Source organism: Bidens hawaiensis, unplaced genomic scaffold, assembly GCF_021521415.1.
Source record: "Bidens hawaiensis isolate Kalapana, Puna unplaced genomic scaffold, B.hawaiensis_p1.1 tig00027131_1, whole genome shotgun sequence".
In the NCBI taxonomy this organism is placed as follows: Eukaryota; Viridiplantae; Streptophyta; class Magnoliopsida; order Asterales; family Asteraceae; genus Bidens; species Bidens hawaiensis.
Window position 1 is genome coordinate 8221 of NW_027494386.1, and position 8346 is coordinate 16566.

Sequence of the window (8346 nt, forward strand, 5' to 3'; positions counted from 1 at the left end):
TCTACCCGTGTGCGGGTAATCAAACAATTGAAACGCAACGGTTCGTTTCATCATTTGCCACGACCGGGGGTCAAACCCAATGAGCCGTCACACAAATGTATGAGTCGGGCGAACCATTAGGTACCGACCACACATCCGTTGTTAAGTTCACACCAGTTTGTAAGTTTGAAAAGTATGAAATTAGTTCGGATTTAGCGTTTTTCCATGCTTTAAGCATATCTCTTCTAAGGGTCGAACGACTTACGTGTTGGTAGCGTGGTTGAACATACTTTTGCATCATCTCCGTGAGTTGAGGGTTGTCGAAGTGGTTGAAAGGAAGTGATTGTTGAATCACAAAGTTGCCAAACTGTTGACGTACCGCTTCAAGGTCGTACGTAAACACCGTTCCTTGATTCGTCATCTCCGGCTGCGAACTACTTCCGGATTCGTCCTTCAAGACCTTGCAAGAGGCCTTTCTACATGAGCTCTTAAACTGGAGTTTGCTTCTTTGTTATAAAACTTCAAACAATGTTTGCATCTAGCTTTTTGGGTTCCGTTAGACATTTCGCATAGGTCGAAATGTTGCCAAATATCTTGGTTTCGTTTCGTGGGGATGACCCGAACGACGGTTTCTCCCGTGTTCGAGGCACCCATGTTGACCGATGAAGCAGCACTTTGGGAAGGCCATGATAATCGACTACGAATTAAGAGTGGTATACTCGAGTATGAAATTAAACGACTACGAAAGAAGAGCGTTTGGAGTTATAATCGCGTATGAAATAAACGTTTAGAGCTTTTGGAGTTGTATAATCAAGTGTGATCTAACCCAATACCCAACCTAAACTATATATAGATGTTTGTGGGGGTAAAAAAAACCAAAAAACGGCTAAAAAAACGGGCAAAAAAAAAAAAAACGGCTATAAAGCCGTTTGGTAACGTTCGAAAACCGGTTTAACCGGTTAACCGGTTATTAAAAAACCGGTTAACCGGTTTTTTTATAACGGCTATAAACCGGTTATTTTAAAAACCGGTTAACCGGTTTTTTAATAACCGGTTATTAAAAAAAACCGGTTTTTTTTAATAACCGGTTATAAAACCGGTTTTGGCTCCAAAAAGTATAACCGATACGTAAACCGGTTACGTAAACCGGTCAAACCGGTTTTTAAAAAAACCGGTTTTTAAAAAAACCGGTTTTCCGGTTAACCCCGCCCAAACCGGTTCCGTAACCGGTTTTTTTTGAACACCTCTACTTGGCTGTACTTCCGCCGCTGCTTGCAGTTGCAGCCAAATGTTGTCAAATGTTTGTGTAATTATGTGAAACTTATGTTATTGTGTAATGTTTGAAACTTGCAAGTTGTTTAGACTCTTGCAGATTAGTTGTGACAATTGTTTAGACTCTTGCAGATTGTATTAGACTCTTGCAAGTTGTTTAGACTCTTGCAGATTGTACGTTTAGGACTCTTGCAAATGTTTGAAACTTATGGTTGTCCTTGCACCTTTGTCCTTGCATTTTGTTTATGAAACTTGCATATTGTTGTTAAGTGGATTGCCAAATAGTGGCATTTCATGGATGCCAAAAAGGGCCATTTTGGGTTGCATTGGATGCCAAAAATTGGCATTTCAATTGGATGCCCAAAAGCGTCTATGTTGACTAAATAATGACAAAAGTGCATAAAGAATATATATTTCATGAATCCAATATTGACTAAGAAAGAGTTCAAATACACAAACAAACTCAATAACACCAAAACATTAACACCCAAACATCCATTATTAACAAAAACACAATTACATGCATACACTGGTACATTATAGTACTTGCTTAGGCCACAAACAACACTATTACATAAGATTACTAAAGTCAAATGTAAGAATACTAAATTCAAAGTCAATGAAATAGAAAATAGCAGATGAAAAACACCCATGAAATGCAAAGCATTTGTTTCAGCCTTTTGTTCAAAGCATTTGTTTCAGTCTTTTGTTTTCATTTCTCTTCCAATTTCTTCAAGTTTTGAGTTCCACTTAGATCACTTTCTTGCATTTTCTTTATGTTCGTTAATTGACTTCAAAAGCCCAGGTATAATAGCAGCTTCTCTCTGACACATGGGGGGGGGGGGGGGGGGTGGGTTCAGCCAAAGAACAAACCCACAGTTTTGTCCCTTCCAATAAAAAATATGAATTCAATTGGAAATTGAGCACCAATGATGAATTAAGTAAACATAAACAAATTTTACCGGCCTAGCGCAACAATATAAGTGTCAACCATGATTATTTGATGTCTGAGAAGTTCGAATGATGGTTGGCGAACCACAAGAGCACATAACCATGATCAATTCTGAGGAATTAAGGTCCTTGAGATTTTGGAGAATTAGGATTCATATGATAAAGATTTGGGAGAAATATAAGATAAAGATTTGTAGGGGGGGGGGGGTTATAACCGGGGAGAGAGAAAAGAAGAAAAGAAAAAGAAAAAGAAAAATATAATAGTAAAAATTACCCAAATATTCCTCATTTAAATTAATAAAATTACGCAAATACCCCGGCTTAAAGGATGAAAGTTAACGGGGTTAAAGAAAATACTAAAAATGCAGGATTTTAGAAACTGAGGTAGCAATTTGTACAAAATAAAGAATAGCTACTAAAGTTGCGTAGTTATCCAAACCACAGATGCTAAAATAGCACCTAACTCTAATTTAAAGTCTCTATCGATAAACTTGTTAATTAACATACACTATTAACACCTAAACTTATTAATTGCTATATAAAGTGGCTGACTTGTTAAATGGTTCTTTTGTAAGGTACTCAAAAGTTCAGATGATCGTTTATGGTGGTTAGAGCATAGTTGCAGTTATACTAAAATAAATATGAAAGTGGCACAATCTGATGGTGAAAATATCGTTGACCTTATGTATTATATATATTAAATAAACAAATTATAGGTTGCTTGCAGACAACATATGGCGACCAAAAAGATTTGACTTACGAATTATGTTAATATTAATGATGCTCATTGTAGAATCTTTCATATCCATGGAGGCCTACAAAGTTATCTTTTGTCTCTTCTTTATTATTCTTCATTCTTTAGCAGCATCAAATGATTGCCCAACTTTCCTATTGTGGCATAAGCTTCATCCAAGTCCGGTTCCCTTTCCTGTTAAAAGACCGGCAGCCCGAAAACTGTGGGTTTCCTGGTTTTGATCTACGTTGTGCTTTCCTAGCACGCTGCGTATCAACCTCCCGAGCTCTGGTGAGTTTTCGGTTAGGACTATCGACTACAGTTCTCAAAGCATCCGAATTTACGACCCCTTGAACTGCCTTCCCGCTAGGCTTTTAAAATTCCACCTCTCTAATTCGCCTTTCTCGGCTTCTTACTTCCAAAACTTCACTCTTTTGAGTTGTCCAAGTGATGTAAACTTGTCTGGTTTTGAACCATTGGATGCCTTAGTAATTCTTCGTTTTCTGTTCTTGCTACTGATTCGAAGACGTTTGTGACATCGATGACAAGTAACCAGACGGGTTGTTTGATCCTTAAGAATATACTGGTGCCGGTAGATCAACCGTATGATGACGGGTTCACATCGCAGCTTGATAAGGATCTAACTCTAACATGGAGTACACCTGATTGTAAGAAGTGTGAAGCTGTTGATGCTTCATGTGATTATGCAGATAGTAACACAAACATAACCATAACTAGATGTTTCTCAGGCTTTCACGGTAAGAACACCATACAATTATGTCCAGTTAGATCGGAAACTGGTTACATAACCGTTACTTTAATCTATTTAAACTATCTTCGTCTCTATCTAGTGACCGATCTAGATAAAATTTTCAAGGGTATATATCCCAAAAATTTTTTTGAACATATGGGCATCCCAAATATATGCACAGAAGTATCATATAAAGCATAGAAGAAAAAAATTACACTAATTTTATACTTTGTCATAAAATTTGAAGGATGTCCCGGGCACCCTAAATACCCCTAGCTAGATCCGTCTCTGTGGCTGAACTGTAGAACGGAAGGCTTTTATATGTATAAAATGTTACCTTTCAAAATCTAATTATTTATTTATCTATTTATTTATTTACTAGCGCGTAATATCCTAAAAAATAAATTAATTTGAACACATTTTGTTTAAATTAGTTATATATAAAGTTTTAATTTTATAATCATTTATGACATCATTTATATTATAAAACTAGTCCAACCAATTAACCAAGTTTAGACAACTAATTAATAATAGTCATAAAAATTTTGCATACTAGGTCTAGATAATAAGAACACTTAAAACTTTCAAAAAAAGATATCTTAAAAACCATAATATATTCGATTTAATAGGTGCTCCGAAACCTCTGGCATATTCCGAATCATAGCTTTTGCCATAGCAATACCAGCCATGACAGCCTCTATTGTGATCGTGTGTTTCATGTGCACCAAAGGTAGACGGAACGAACTCATGATCAGGAGAACCACCATTACCGCTGTGGCCCCAGAAGACACGATTGCACCACCAAACATCGTCGGTCTTGACCAAGCGACAATCGAGTCATACACGAAAGTTGTTTTGGGTGAAAGCAAGCGACTCCCTGGACATGAGGACGCGACATGTCCTATATGCTTAGCCGAGTACCATGTCAAGGAGACGGTGAGGTGTATACCCGAGTGTCGACATTGCTTCCATGCGGAGTGTATAGACGAGTGCTTAAGATGAATGGGACATGTCCGGTATGTAGGAATTCGCCTTCTCCTGTTCATGTGGAATCGTAGCATCTATGTTTATTTGATGTAACTTTTGTTGTAAAAGTCACCCATTAAATGTTTACTGTATATAAGTTTAGAATTTAAATACTAAAATCTAAGATCATTTACTGGGAATGATGCTGTTAAAGGCAAGAAGGAGCAAATGGTTGACTAATACAAAGTTAGAAAGATGGGCTGGTAAAAGTGTAAACACTGTGATCGAACACGTAAAGGTTTGACTATATATCAAAAGTAAGCTCTATTTCACTTGGTACAATATATTATATGGTTTTAGTAATTATTATACAGGTGTATGTATCATACAAAAAGATGGAATATTGTCACGATTTCATTCATATAAGTGGCGTTTAAAAACTTTTACTAAATTACGATCACATTTTTATTGAAATAGTATTTTCCATAATTCTAAATCAGACCACTAACAACATGCAAGTGTAAATGAAAAAGGGTATTTAATTCCATGTGCTAAGAAAGTAAATATTTTATTAATTAGCTTAGTCACGTATTTTTAAAAACAACTTTACATATGTTTCGTTTACAAAATTAGCCGAGTCATTTCTATGCATAGAGATATTCTCATTGACCGGAGCATTTCCACCTTCATACCTTACTCCTGATTACATGAAAACACTTTTAAAAATACGTTAGATATATGTTGGTGAATAACGCTGACTCGATAAAAGGTTTCCAAAATTCGTTATGGCACAACAACATTAGCGTTCAACAACTCAGTGGGTCTTAATCTCATCTCATCGGAATTAAACATAAGCACAAATCACACTTAAAGGAAGGTTACGGCCCTAGGGACATTTACTTACCCCATGATCAGTATTATGTAGTTGTGCCCACTACAGATATTTAAGAATCCAAACACATGTTTATTTAAGTTTGAGTGTCTAATACTACCTTGTATTAATACATTTTATAGGATTTGAACCAACCCTTATAACAATATTTTCTGACTCTTAAAATATAGATACATATCATAATTTTAAAAGATTATATACTTTGTGAAAATGTATAAGCATTACACAAAAGGGGTTGAGCATATTCACCTTTTGATGATTTGTTCAATTAACATTATTTTTGTATTCGATGATTACCTCAGACTATAGTTCCAAAATAATAGTTTAATAATTTATCTAGATCGAATGATCTGACTTTATACATTTAGTCTGATTTATAGCTTTAAACCTTGATAAAACATTTCTTTTGATATAAAAGTTATTTTTTATTCAAATGATTACTTTAGTTTGTAAGATGTTTAGTGTGACATGTTTTGGCCTATAGGTTTGAACACTCCCATCAAGCTCTACAGAAAAGTAAACAAGTCCATGGTTGGTTGAGATTTATACGAACTAATTTCCTTAGACAAGAGACTCGACTACCGGTATTGTCACCCTTCAAGTTACTACATACCCATCACACTTTCTAGTTTTATTTTTTATGGTATGTTTCTTTCTCTAAAGAATCGTCAATTGACAGTAATATTTGTATGTAAAACTTTACATTTCTTACTAATAAAGAAACATTTATTTTTGTAAACCTTTATTTATTAAAAGCTTAAACATATTTATAAAATTATCCAAGGTTTAAGCTATACCCTCACTAGAGTCTAAGTTGTATACTGAAATGACATAAACATAACTCCTTCCTTAAAATGGATATAATGCTTAAGGACGAACAACAACAATTCGACTATGTGTAGGGTGTCGGGGTACGAAACGTCAGAACTCCTGAATGGTGTCTGTATGAGAAGCCCCTAATCGTTATCTATAGTCGTTTTCTTACACCATGCGACATGTGTCATTCTTGATTATGAGTTGTGCCATAAGGTGCTGACATGTGGCATTCATAATGATTAGTCATCTGCCACATGTCACTTGTGAGGATATGTGCCGCTATGCATTGGGACGTGTTGTTCCATTCGATGAGTTATAAGACACGTGTCGATTCTATATAATTTTAACTAAATGACTAACTAGTCATGCAACTTTCTAAATTGTCAAAATTGGTTTAGAAATTTCAGGGTGTTACAATGGATCCCTAATCACTCTCCGGGTGTCACCTATAAGGAAATCCTTAGGGGTGTTTAAACATATTGGCTGGTTGATTCACCTGCAATATTACCAACTTTGACTAATTACCCTAAAAGACAGATTACTCGTCGGTTTCACTATCTCTATACACCTAAACTAATGTACAGAGTAATCTAATAACAATCTACTAGACACGGGTTAACAATGAACCTAGGGCGAATCTAGGACAATCTCATGTCAGAGCGTTAAACCATAAACCCTAACGACAAGAGAAACCCAACTACCTATCACCCGTCGAATATCTTAGTAAGTTTGAATGCACGCCTCTAGTTGGCTGCTAAGGCTGGTTCTATGGTAAACCACAAACTAGGCAAAAACACATTGTAATCAATCCTACTATACAACTATCAATGAATGACATTCAACAATCATGCATGTGAAACAAGATTCAAGTACTCAACAGAAGTATGTATGGAATAAATACACCCCAACAAATTAAAATAAACCTTTAACTAATCAAAACCCTAGAAAGCAAGAGTTGAAAATCCGATAATTAAGTCGCAGTTTATTAACAAAACATCAAATCAAGCCTAGATAACTATGAGTTTCGACTTCAATCATATTTAACAGAAGATATAAGTTCAAAACAGTAGAAAACATGAAGTAATTAACAATATATAGCAATGAAAATCATTAGCACAAACTCAGTGCTCGCTTAACAATCAAAATCAAGCACCGATTTTCAATCTCTAGAACCAGAAGCTCCTCCTTCTTCAAATGGCCCACAAGCTGTAAGCTTGACGACTAGACGTGTAGAATGAGTTAGGGTTCACAAAAGTGTTTACATATGGTTTTGTAAAATTTTAGCCGACAAAATAGTCCCCCACACGTCGCGTGGTACAAAACCTTCTGTCACACCTAGACCAAAGGTTGCGGAACATGCCGAGGTGTAACGATTGCCCATAAGCGCATGACACTTTTTTAAGCGACAATATTTAACAACTCATTTCATTTAACAACATCGAAAATGTCACATAACAATAATCATAAGTCAAATACAACAAAATATAACAAAATATAGAAAATCAAATATTGTTCATTTTTGCTAATATCCTAACAGTATTTGTGACATTTTCTTCACCGAACTCCAAATCAACCTAGATGCAAACATGTAACATTTCATAAAATAAAGTTTGTCAACACAAAGGTTGGTGAGCAATTCGCAGTTTTTGAGCATATATGTATATAATAGAAAAGCCACAATCTTGTATACGAAACAACAAATAAATAGAAATAATTTGGATAATATGAGGTCGCTAATAAGAATACATTAGCGACACTGCCTATAAGAGAATACCAAATAGATTCGGATAAGAATACCAAATAGATTCGGATTCATGAGGTCGTTAATAAGAATACATTAACGACACCGTGCTATAAGAGAATACCAGATAGTTCATGAATTTATGAATCAACCTTCCAAAAGCGGTAAGCACATAAGGATATAATCATGTAAGCATAGAACACCAAATTGAGCATTTATTTAAGTAAAGTATATAATAAAGTTTG

General features: G+C 35.3%; 1 pseudogene; it reads left to right on the forward strand.

The window, feature by feature from the left end:
- Positions 1-2937: 2937 nt before the first annotated feature.
- On the forward strand, positions 2938-4744 carry LOC143574886 (putative RING-H2 finger protein ATL21A pseudogene; annotated as a pseudogene).
- The last annotated feature ends 3602 nt before the right edge of the window (positions 4745-8346 follow it).